A 12955-nucleotide genomic window follows, 5' to 3' on the forward strand; every position below is an offset into this window, starting at 1 on the left:
CATTCCTGAGGATATATAAAGCATGTCGGCGGGACGGTAAAACATTATAGTCGTTGATTAACTTCCCATGGTCGGGATTCACAAACATGTAGAATTTTGTAAGTCCTGTACTTCTCTCGCAGTGCTCCGCGCTGCAAAAGTTGGTTATTCAGGCTTTTGACAGGTACTCAAAGTGGTAAATGTCACTGGACAGTGTATACGACCGCGCAAGGCATTCTACGTTCTGTACACTGATAAGCTGCAGCTGATTCTTTCCTTGGCTTTACGAGGATAACAGTTAGAAAGCCAGCAATAGATTTCTTGTTTCTTACATTTCATGCATCTTACAGATTTTAGCAATACTGAAAATATGCACTTGTGTAGGCCGGCCGCGGTGGTCTAGCGGTTCTAGGCGCTCAGTCCGGAGCCGCGCGACTGCTACGGTCGCAGGTTCGAATCCTTCCTCGGGCATGGATGTGTGTGATGTCCTTAGGTTAGTTAGGTTTAAGTAGTTCTAAGTTCTAGGTGACTGATGACCATAGATGTTAAGTAGCATAGTGCTCAGAGCCATTTGAACCATTTGAACCATGCACTTGTGTAGTCTTGTTGGAGCCTAAGTCTTTCATTTCCGTGTTTAACTCAGGCTGAAACATATTTTCTTGAAAACTAATCGAGGGTGTTTTCTTCGTTTGTCATGACAAAGGAAGGATTTCGATACATAAGTCTATACACGGCTTCCCGCGAAGGAATGCTCAGTATTCAGGGGTATGATAGGGACGATCATTTGAAGTAAAAAGTCCAATAAACATGTGCTTTAAAATGGGTATTTTAAGAACTACGAGAACTTGTTCAGTAGGAGAGATGTCTCAAAGTAGCGAAGATGGGGGAGTGCTCATAGCTCTTAAGGTATGCATTTTAGAGCCCATGTTTGTAAGACTTCTTTTTATTTCGAATGATCATCCTTGTCGTATCGCAGAACACAAACAATTCCATCTGGGACACACTGTATGTCTACTCTGCTCTCAGTAACTTACTAACTACACTGCACGTTAAATATAGTTTCGGGCAAAGCAAGTGATGCATTTATTATTTCAAAATATAGATTTCGTTCTGTGGTATCTTTGAAGCGTGGCATTTGATGTGCTGCAATATTATCAGACGAATGAAAGATTTTTTTCTTTTTGTTTTTTTTTTTTTTTTGACGATGCTGAATTATCAGTTTGTGACTGAAAATATATTTTTTACACTCCATCTCCTTATATCTACCTGTTTCACTAATGACGTAAGGAATTGTGAGTATATCAGTTATTTTGTGAAACACGTATACTTTTCATTTTTATGACATATTCTACATTAACAAAGGTTTTCTCACAGAGGTCACTGGCGGTCAGTAAATCTGTAAGCAAGAAGAGCGAAAAACCAACGCATCAGGATGTAGAACATACGTAGAGCTAAAGTGATTAGCGTGATGTGTTAACTATTGAAGACGACCATGAGCCAGCCAAAGACGAACAGAAAATAACACGGATGACTAGGTTATGGATTTCTATTCATTATTGAAAGACAATCTGAAGGTAAAAGCCGAGGCAACGGCTAACTTCAGTGTATCTGATTATAACTACGTGGTGACTGTACTTGAGAAGATCTACTTGAAAAATTGAGTGATCATAGGGCAATGAAACTCCGTAGAAACATTTTTAAGGACACGCGAAAGAAAAATAACAAATAGACCATTGAAAGAAACACATTTTAATTTCCACATGAGAGGCTAAGTTTTGATAATTGCGTATTTTGTTTTCGTTCCAGGTTACAACCGTTACTCAATAAAATGACTAGACATGCCACTTTGCAGCACTTTTCGAACGGTGGCCCACGGAACGTTCAGCAGTCGTGGCACAGCTCGTGCACGGCACTGCGTCTGACGTTATCAGTCATGGAAATGGCCACTGCCACTCCGTAGCAGTGTCGGTTTATTTGAGTATTTTAAGTATTTTATAACATGATTTGTAAAATGAGGTGGTAGTGCACCCAGATCGATTACAACGAGATTGACACCGGATGTGGAATCCTGCCTATTTGTATCATCTGACACTGTTAGTGTTTCCTTTCCCAATCTATCTTATTTAATTCCACTAATCTTGTTTGACTCCTTCAACAATCTGTGTCGCAGTTGGTCGTCGGGCTCTACGAGGAGCAATTCCCAGATCGTCCGTAAATTCGAACTACCGAATCACGTTCATCAATCACTGTGCGGAAAAAAGGATGCCTCCGTATTCCTTTAATGCACCGATACTTGCTAAGAGCAGCAGCTGTACGAATAAAGCCCTGCTCAGATTGTCCAGTATGCAACTGTAATGCTCACTAATGCTTGTGTTTCAACGCGACGTTGCCTCACCAGTACCGGCACCTAATGACGAGTCATGGCACTAACCAACGCTAATTCCGCAGCGCACAGCCTCAGCATCATTTCTATTAAGTTGGGTACTCATACGGTTAGTAGTTTTCTGTCTACTCAGGCTCAAGTAGTGAAAGTTTAATTACTGTATCACTATCCCGTATAATCAAATAGATGATTCATGAACCTTATCAACAGAGCAACTTACCAGTGAGGTGCAGAAATAAATTGGCTGACGTTTTCAACGCATTTTTTCCATCTTGTGCAAAAACCAGAATGCCTTCATAAGAGTTGAGGGACGTGAGAATGGGGCATTAGCTGAGCAGTGAGTGAGACAAAGCTGTAACACATTCCCGACGTCATTCAGTCTGTACATTGAGCAAGTAATAAAAGAAACCAACGGGAAATTAGGAAATGGGATTGAGGTTCAGGGAGAATGAATATAAATAACACCGTAGTTCTAACGTTAAAGGTAGCCAAACAAGGTTAGTGGAATTTAATCAAATACATTAGGAAATGAAACACTAACAATAATAGATTATATAAATAGGCAGGATTCCACAGCCGGTGTCAATATCGTTATAATCCTTCTGGGTGTACTACAACCTCATTTTACAAATCATAAAATACTTAAAATACTCAAATAAACGGACGTTTCTACCGAGTTGCAGCGGCCATTCTCAGAACAAAGCTTAATTATGTGGGGACTTGGTGCTTGAATGTGACGATATTCTAATAGTGTTTCTAGACCAACTTTTAGTATTTAACTCATTTTACAGTATGACGTGGAAGTACACTCAGAAGGATTTGTAATGAGTAGCAGGTGAGTTTTGCTTTTCTCGTATCAAAAGGACTGACGAAGGTCGAAATAGAGAGGATGCGAAATGTAGAATGGCAAAAACAAGGAAAGCATTTCTGAAAACAGTGGGTATAATTTGATAAGGAATAATGTGAATTGAAATGCTAGAAAGCCGTTTACAGAGTTATTTGGAGTGTACACTTGTAAAGAATGGAACGTGGACGACAAACAGCTCAGAAAAGAAAAAAATGGAAGCCTTTGGAAATGGTGCTACAAGAAAATGCTGAAGATTAGGTGGATGGGCCGTATAACAAATGAGAATCTACTGAATCACATTGGGGAGAAGAGTAATTTATGGTACAACTTGACTGAACGAAGGGATTGGTTCATAGAACACTGACGTATCGCTCACACCGAGACAAGGAAAGTAACGATCATAGTTTACAAAAAAGGAACTTCTGCTCCGACGATAATAACAAAATCACCATTACAGTGTCTCACAGATATGAAAATTTGGCAGTATGGTGATTCCAGAGTCCGACTAAGAAACACAGTTAGGATCTTCATAGACAAATACATTCGTGTGGAACATATTCTGAGTGCAATGAAGCTGTCCTGAATAAAACTAGCATAGGAACAGAGAAGTCTATCATGGATGCAGTCTGATTGCACCTAGAGAAACAGTAACGAATGCTGAATACTACGGAATCGCTCCCTACGATGGACTTCGACAGTGTCCTAAGACGGTGGAGTTTGCAGCAACCACTTGGAGAATAGGAGAGGTTTTCGAAGCCGGAAGAACTGACCTATGCAGTTTTTTTTTGTCTTTATCGTGATTTCCTTACCCTGCCACATAGGGGTAGTGAAGAGCGGCAGCGGCATAATCCGCTGCCAGCTAGAAACTAGACATAAAAAGACGAAAGAAACGAGACCGTAATAACATAATAACTGGGGACAATTCAGGTTAAAATATACAGTGAAACAGGGATGTTCATTGTGGGACAGTTAAAAAAGGTCGACATAAAGTTAAAAGAACACAGTCGGCGAGTCTTGGAGCTCATAAAATACACTGGAGTCACATGCTCAAGTTAAAAGTTTGCCACAGTATAAAAACACACCAGAACGAGAGATGCTTAAAAAACCAATGTAAGCGATGGAGCACACACAAAGAATAAAACTGCCGGAACAGCACTGCTGAGGGAGGAGGCCTGAGAGGAGGGAAAAAGGGGAAAGGGAGGTGTACTGGGGGAGGGGGGCTGGAGGGGATGGGAGAAAAAAACAAAAAGGTGGGTCAGGGGACAAACCAAGGGGCAGGAGACGGGCGACGTGGGCGATAGAGAGCGAAGGCAAGTCAGGAGGGAGCACAGAGACGCAGAATGGGGGTACAGGAAAGAGAGGGGGCGTAGGAGGGAGGCAAACCGATCAGGGGAAGGGAGAAGGAGGGGGGAGGGAACCCTGAGGAGTAGGAGAGGGAAGGTGGGGTTACAGTTAGTAGTTAGTAGTTAGGTCATCATCCAGGAGGGGGAGGTGCTGGAAGCTACACTGGGAAAGGAGGTGGAGGGTGTGGAGATGGAGAGAGGGCATGGCACAATGGTAGAGGCACAACAACAGGCTAAGGGTAGAGGGGATAGAAGATATCAGGGGTGGGGGGGGATCGAGTTGGCGGACAATGTAGATGTAGATGATGCAGATGTATTCGAGAAAAAGAAGAAGATATGGGAATGGGATGAAGTTGTAGAGGATCCATGTGGGGGATGGGAGGTAGATACGGAAGGCGAGGCAAAAATCCATGGCTTTCTAGGATTTGGAGGGCTTTATAAAATCTGGGAGGGCCAGAAATCCAAGCAACACTGGCATAACAAATGATTGGGTGAATCAAGGATTTGTAGGTGTGAAGGATGGTAGAAGGGTGCAGTCCCCATGTCTGGCCAGGAGTTTCAGGAGGCAGAGTCTGTTGTGAGCTTTGTGTTGGATCATAAGAAGATGGGGAGTCCAGGTCAGATAACGGTTGAGGGTGAGGCCAAGGTACACTCCTGGAAATTGAAATAAGAACACCGTGAATTCATTGTCCCAGGAAGGGGAAACTTTATTGACACATTCCTGGGGTCAGATACATCACATGATCACACTGACAGAACCACAGGCACATAGACACAGGCAACAGAGCATGCACAATGTCGGCACTAGTACAGTGTATATCCACCTTTCGCAGCAATGCAGGCTGCTATTCTCCCATGGAGACGATCGTAGAGATGCTGGATGTAGTCCTGTGGAACGGATTGCCATGCCATTTCCACCTGGCGCCTCAGTTGGACCAGCGTTCGTGCTGGACGTGCAGACCGCGTGACACGACGCTTCATCCAGTCCCAAACATGCTCAATGGGGGACAGATCCGGAGATCTTGCTGGCCAGGGTAGTTGACTTACACCTTCTAGAGCACGTTGGGTGGCACGGGATACATGCGGACGTGCATTGTCCTGTTGGAACAGCAAGTTCCCTTGCCGGTCTAGGAATGGTAGAACGATGGGTTCGATGACGGTTTGGATGTACCGTGCACTATTCAGTGTCCCCTCGACGATCACCAGTGGTGTACGGCCAGTGTAGGAGATCGCTCCCCACACCATGATGCCGGGTGTTGGCCCTGTGTGCCTCGGTCGTATGCAGTCCTGATTGTGGCGCTCACCTGCACGGCGCCAAACACGCATACGACCATCATTGGCACCAAGGCAGAAGCGACTCTCATCGCTGAAGACGACACGTCTCCATTCGTCCCTACAATCACGCCTGTCGCGACACCACTGGAGGCGGGCTGCACGATGTTGGGGCGTGAGCGGAAGACGGCCTAACGGTGTGCGGGACCGTAGCCCAGCTTCATGGAGACGGTTGCGAATGGTCCTCGCCGATACCCCAGGAGCAACAGTGTCCCTAATTTGCTGGGAAGTGGCGGTGCGGTCCCCTACGGCACTGCGTAGGATCCTACGGTCTTGGCGTGCATCCGTGCGTCGCTGCGGTCCGGTCCCAGGTCGACGGGCACGTGCACCTTCCGCCGACCACTGGCGACAACATCGATGTACTGTGGAGACCTCACGCCCCACGTGTTGAGCAGTTCGGCGGTACGTCCACCCGGCGTCCCGCATGCCCACTATACGCCCTCGCTCAAAGTCCGTCAACTGCACATACGGTTCACGTCCACGCTGTCGCGGCATGCTACCAGTGTTAAAGACTGCGATGGAGCTCCGTATGCCATGGCAAACTGGCTGACACTGACGGCGGCGGTGCACAAATGCTGCGCAGCTAGTGCCATTCGACGGCCAACACCGCGGTTCCTGGTGTGTCCGCTGTGCCGTGCGTGTGATCATTGCTTGTACAGCCCTCTCGCAGTGTGCGGAGCAAGTATGGTGGGTCTGACACACTGGTGTCAATGTGTTCTTTTTTCGATTTCCAGGAGTGTATTTCAGGGTAGGAGTGAGGTGGATAAGATGACCCTAAATGGTGAGGAAAATGTCATGGAGTCAGAAGGAGCTGGTGGTACGACCTATGATGATTGCTTGGGTATTGGAAGGGTTCAAGCGAAGGAGCCACTGGTTCCACCAGGCAGTGAACTGGTTGAGGTGGGTTTGAAGAGTACATTGGGACCATTAAAGGGTAGGATAAAGGGCCAGGAAAGCGGTGTCATCAGCAAATTGGAGGAGGTGAACAGGTAGGGGAGGTTTGGGCATATCTGGAGTATACAGGAGATAGAGGAGAGGGAAAAGGATGGAGCCTTGGGGCACACCGGCAGTGGGACAGATAGTACAGGAGTTGGTATTGTGGATAGTGACATAGGATGGACGACTGGAGAGGAAGGAAGAAACGAGATAGACGAAATGGGTGGTTAGAGCGTAGGTCTGGAGTTTAAAGTGGAGCCTGGGATGCCAGACACGGTAGTAGACATTCTGGAGGTCAAGGGAGACAAAGACAGCGGAATGACAGGAGTAAAGTTGGAGGGAAAGAAGATTGGTAAGGTTAAGGAGCTGGTCGTTGGTTGAGAGGGAGGGCCAGAAGCCACACTGGGTAAGGGGAAGGAGGTGGTGCTGGTGAAGGTGGTGATGAATACGGCAGGAGAGGATGGACTCGAACACCTTACTGAACATGGAGATGAGGCAGATGGGACAACAGGAATAGGTATCCAGGTAACCAGCATTGTGAAGCCTAGTGCAGGATTGGCTCGGGTGAATGACAGCATAGGAGAGTTATGTAGGAATTTTATGAAAAAGGATCAGGTAGTGATAGTGGGTGGAGCAGGGAACGGTCTCGATAGGGACGGGGAATATGATGTTGATGGTGACCTGGTAAAGATAGCTACTCAGACTGGTGGCACTAATGTGCATTTCAAGCAACTGTTTCAGTGTCATGATCGGCCTCATATTAATGCTTCTGTTAGGCGCATTAACATGGGGCTGGAGAGGGCTCTGATGGCAGAGGGCATGTGTCACATTTCAGTGGTACCAGTTGGCTCTATCAGTATACCTCAATAGGTACAGGATTAGCCGAGCGGTCTAAGGCGCAGCAGTCATGGACTGTGCGGCTGGTCCCGCAGGAGGTTCGAGTCCTCCCTCGGACATGGGTGTGTGTGTTTGTCCTTAGGATAATTTAGGTTAAGTAGTGTGTCAGCTTAGGGACTGATGACCTTAGCAGTTAAGTCCCATAAGATTTCACACACATTTGAACATTTGAATAGGTACGGGATGAGGAGACTGGCAAAGCTTATAGGTGACAGTGTAGTGGGTGCTGGTGGGATCACTCATGGAAAAATTCCTGTAGTAGTTGGTGCTTTTTGTAGATCGAAGTCAGCTGATAGGTGTATCTGCTTAAAGGAAGACCCTCTAACTAAAGGCTCACCTTCAGAGAACGTCATGTTTCCAAGTAGAGGAGGATATAGCATATTTCATCAAAATATAAGAGGTATTAGAGGTAAAGTTAGTGAACTGCTTATAGATATTGACTCTGAAATTATAGATATGTTCGAGCACCTCTTAAATAATTCGACATTTCAGAGGCTTCCTTTACCAAAATACAGCTCAGCTGGCTGTTTTTCAAGGAATTCCTAGGGGGGTGGGGGAGTGGCTATGTACATAAGGAACAATATTCCATTTGAGTCCATAGACGTATCACGACACCCCATTGAACAGATATTTGGATGTTGTGCAGGGGCAGTTGAATTTAGTGAAACTAAACACCTAATTGTTATTGTTTATAGGTCCCCTGACTCTAATTTCAGAGCATTTCTGCTCAAGCTACAGAGGGCTCTTGATTCACTTTGTAGGAAATACCACAAATAGGCTTAATGTGGTGACTTCAGTATAAATTTTGTATATAATGGTGGAAGAAAAAGGATGTTGGTAGATCTCCTAAATTCATATGATCTCTTGCAGACTGTGTCTTTTACAACCAGGGTGCATGGGAACAGTAGCACAGCCATAGACAATATTTTTATTCATTCTTCATTACTAGATGGGCATTCTGTTAGTAAATGGGTGAATGGTCTTTCAGACTATAACGCACAAATTTTAACCCTAAAAGGCTTTTGTACTCAAACAAATGTCATGTAATAACAAACTATGTAGGAAAGTTAATCCAACAGCAATAGAGAGTTTTTTAGACCTTGTCAAGGAACAAAAGTGGCAGGATATTTATAGTGCTGATAACATAGATGATAAATATAATGCTTTCCTTAACACATTTCTCATGCTCTTTGAGAATTGCTTTCCATTAAGATGTTCTAAACAGGATACTAAGCAGTAATAAAAAAATTGTTCAAATGGCTCTGAGCACTATTGAACTTAACATCTGAGGTCATAAGTCCCCTAGAACTTATAATTACTTAAAGCTAACTAATCCAAGGACATCACACACATCCATGCCCGACGCAGGATTCAAACCAGCGACCGTAGTAGTCGCGCAGTTCTGGACTGAAGCGCCTAGAACCGCTCGGCCACACCGGCCGGCGCCAGTGATAGGCAGCCTGGGTGGCTGTCTAGTGGGATAAGCAGGAATTATATCAAAATGTTAGAAGTAGTCGCAATCAAGCTACAGTAACCCATTACAAATAGTATTGTAAGGTGCTTAAAAATGTTATTAGGAATGCAAAGAGTATGTGGTACGCAAATAGAATAGCTAATTCACAGGATAAAATTAAAACGATATGGTCAGTTGTGAAGGAGGTGTCTGGTCAGCAGCACATGGTCGATGATATAAAGTCAGTTTGTAGTAAACATATTTCTGTTACTGAGAAATCAGATATATGTACAGTATTTAACAATCATTTTCTGAGGATTGCTGGTGAATTAAATAAAAATTTAGTTTCCACAGGGAATCATATAACTTTCTTGGCAAATCCCTTTTCGAGATTGATGTCTGAAATACTCCTCTGTGATACAGACAAGGGGGACACTGAGTCAATAATTAAATTACTGAAGTCTAAGGACTGTCATGAATATGATAGAGTGCCTAGTAGAACATAAAAGTTCTGTGCTGCAAACGTTAGCCCTGTATCTAGCAACATTCGTAATTTTTCCTTTCAGAATGGTCAGTTTCCTGAACGATTAACGTACTCAGTAGTAAACCCGCTTTATGAAAAAGGGAGAAAGTAAAAATGTAGACAATTTTAAACCTTTTTCTATGCCATCAGTGTTTGCTAAAGATATTGAAAAGGTTGTGTACGTAAGGATAATTGATCATTTTATATCACACAATTTGCTGTCAAATGTACAGTTCGGCTTTAGAAGTCGTTTAATAACTTAAAATGCTATATTTTCTTTTGTTTGTGAGGTACTGGATGGGTTAAACAAAAGGTTTCGAACGCCAGGCACATTTTTGGATTTAACTAAGGCCTTTGATTGTGTTGATCATAAAATATTGCTCCAAAATTTGGACCATTACAGAATACAGAGAGTAGCTCACTATTGATTCACCTCTTACTTTAGCAACAGACAGCAAAAGGTCGTTATTCACAATGTTGAAAATGGCTGTGATGTGGGGTCTGAGTGGGTTACATTCAAGTGGGAGGAAAAGGGGGGGGGGGAGAGAGAGAGAGAGAGAGAGAGAGAGAGAGAGAGAGAGAGAGTTTCCCCAGGGATCAATGTTGCGGCCACTTCTGTTCCTTATTTATATAAATGATATGCCCTCTAGTATTACGGCTAACTCTAAAATATTTCTGTTTCCTGACGACACTAGCTTGGTAGTAAGGGATGTTGTGTGCAACATTGGCTCGATTTCAAATAGTGCAGTTCATGACCTAAGTTCACGGCTTGTAGAAAACGAACTAATGCTAAATCACAGTAAGACTCAGTTTTTATAGTTTATAACACCAAGTCAACAAAACCTGACGTTTTAATTTCACAGAATGGGCATATGATTAGTGAAACTGAACAGTTCAAATTTCTAGGTGTTGAGATAGTTAGTAAACTGTCGTGGAAAGCCCATGTTCAAGATCTTCTTCAAAGACTTAATGCTGCCATTTTTACTATTCGAACTATATCTGAAGCGAGTGACAGTTCGACACTGAAAGTAGTCCACTTTGCTTATTTTAATTCGCTTATGTTGTGTGGTATTATATTTTGGGGTAACTCTTCCCATTGTAAAAGGATATTTTTGGCTCAGAAACAGTCGGTTTGGGCAATGCATGATGTAAGTTCACGAGCCTCTTGTTGACCCCACTCAGGAGTCTGGGTGTTTTAACATTGGCCTCTCAATATATCTACATCTACATGGATACTCCGCAAATCACATTTCAGTGCCTGGCAGAGAGTTCATCGAACCACCTTCACAATTCTCTATTATTCCAATCTTGTATAGTGCGTGTGAAGAACGAACACCTATATCTTTCCGTACGAGTTCTGATTTCCCGTATTTTATCATGGTGATAGTTTATCCTAGGAGGAGAAAACTGTTGACTGGAACTATGTGAGAAGATTCCGTCGCAACGAAAAACGCCTTTCTTTTAATGACGTCCACCCCGAATCCTGTAACGTTTCGGTGACACTCTCTCACATATTTCGCGATAATAGAAAACGCGCTGCCCCTCTTTGAACTTCTTCGATGTTTTCCATCAGTCCTATCTCGTAAGAATCGCACACCGTGAAGCAGTATTCTAAAATAGGTCGGACAAGCGTAGTGTAGGCAATGTCCTTAGTAGATCTGTTACATTTTCTAAGTGTCCTGCCAAAAAACACAGTCTTTGGTCAGCCTTCCCCACAACATTTTCTATGTGTTCCTTCCAATTTAAGTTGTTCGTAATTGTAATTCCTATGTATTTAGTTGAATTACGGCCTTTAGATTTGTCTGATTTATCGTGCAACCGAAGTTTAACGAATTCCTTTTAGCACTCAGGTGGATGACCTCACACTTTTCGTTATTTAGGGCCAACCGCCAATTTTCGCACAATTCAGATATCTTTTCTAATTCGTTTTACAATTTGGTTTGATCTTCTGATGACTTTATTAGTCGATAAACAACATCTGCTCAGATTGTCTCCCAAATTGTTTATATACATAAGGAACAGCAAAGGGCCTATAAGAGTACCTTGGGGAACGCCAGAAATCACTTCCGTTTTACTCGATGACTTTCTGTCAATGTCCTCTCCGACATGAAAACACAAATCTAGTCACATAACTGAGACTATATTCCATAAGCAAACAATTTCACTACAAGCCACTTGTGTGGTACAGTGTCAAAAGCCTTCCAGAAATCCGGAAATACGGAATCGCTCTGAAATCCCTTGTCAGTAGCACTCAACACTTCATTCGAATAAAGAGCTAGTTGTGTTTCACAAAAACGGTGTTTTCTAAACCCGCGGTGACTATGTGTCAATAGAAGATTTTCTTCGATGTAATTCATAATGTTCGAACACAATATATGTTCCAAAATCCTGCTGCATATCAACGTTAATGATATGGGCCTGTAATTAAGTGGATTACTCCTACTACATTTCTTGACCATTGGCGTGACCTGTGCAACTTTCCATTCTTTGGGTACGGATCTTTCCTCGAGCGAACGGTTGTATATGATTGTTATATATAAATATTCCTTACTGCCATTTCTTGTTAACAATATTCACTTATTCCCAGGAATAAGCAGCTTTCATTCAGTTGATACTCGGCAGAAATCAAACCTGCATTTGGATCGGACTTCCTTAACTCTTGTGCAGAAAGGTGTACAGTATACTGCTGCATCCATTTTCAATAAGCTATCAATCAAATTCAAAAATCTTGGCAATAATCCACGCGCTTTCAAACCGAGACTGAAGAGTTTCCTCATGGGTCACTCCCTTTATTCTGTCGAGGAGTTCCTTGAAAAATTAAGCTGATTCTTACTGTATTGTTGACTGCGTTTTCTTAAACTTATGGAGTGACTTTTTTCGGGTTCATAAACATTTTATTTTTATCAGTTATTACTTTTATGTTGTAATTTCATGTACTGATACGTTCCATGACCTTAGATGTTTGCTCCTAATTTGGTCCTACGGAACCTGATGTGTTAATAAATAAATAAATATCAGAAGGGGGTTTGTTGGCTTTAGGGAACAGTAGGACACAGGAAATCTTCCACAGGTCAGGGTAAAAGTCGGTGGAGACGAGGATGTTATACAGGGTAACAAGGGCAGCCAGGAAGGAAGGGGGGATTCTTTCAGGTGGCGGTAGGTGACATCGTCATGAGCAGGGGTGGTGTTGCATTTGGAGTGGAGAGCTAGTTTGATGTCGTGTGCGGTAATGGGAGTGTTTATGTCTGAGGGGGATAACTGA

The 12955-nt window shown here is 43.3% G+C and overlaps 1 protein-coding gene across 2 annotated transcripts in view; it reads left to right on the forward strand.

Moving 5' to 3' along the window:
- Positions 1–12955, forward strand: part of LOC126412681 (myrosinase 1-like) — a 189013-nt gene that overhangs the window by 75909 nt on the left and 100149 nt on the right. The gene's annotated exons all lie outside the window — the stretch shown is intronic.

This window comes from Schistocerca serialis, chromosome 7 (genome assembly GCF_023864345.2).
Source record: "Schistocerca serialis cubense isolate TAMUIC-IGC-003099 chromosome 7, iqSchSeri2.2, whole genome shotgun sequence".
NCBI lineage: Eukaryota > Metazoa > Arthropoda > Insecta > Orthoptera > Acrididae > Schistocerca > Schistocerca serialis.